Below are 367 nucleotides of genomic sequence, written 5' to 3'. Positions count from 1 at the left end.
GCTCAATAGTAGGGTCCCGGCCACATACACCGAGGCCGGGCCTGTTAAACAATGACAACTGCAACCAAAAAACAGCTGGCATTGTGGCAGGCACCTGTAGTCCCAGTTACTTGGGAGGCTGAGGCAAGAGAATCGTTTTAGCCCAAGAGTTTGAGGTTGCTGTGAGCTGTGATGCCTGAGCACTCTACCGAGGGCAACATAATGAGACTCTGTTAAAAAAAAAAGTGTACATTGTTTCTACCTAATTTAGAGCCAAGGATCTTGATATTCTCCATGAGGAGATGCTGAGAGTAGAGAGGGAGAAAGAACTAACAATTTTCACCACTGATAACTGGATGGTGACAACTTAAACTGAAAAAAAAAAAAA

This window comes from Otolemur garnettii, unplaced genomic scaffold (assembly GCF_000181295.1).
Source record: "Otolemur garnettii isolate 467f Iridium unplaced genomic scaffold, OtoGar3 scaffold00016, whole genome shotgun sequence".
Taxonomy (NCBI): domain Eukaryota; kingdom Metazoa; phylum Chordata; class Mammalia; order Primates; family Galagidae; genus Otolemur; species Otolemur garnettii.
The sequence above is the reverse complement of the archived record's forward strand: the minus strand, read 5'-3'. Positions refer to the sequence as shown.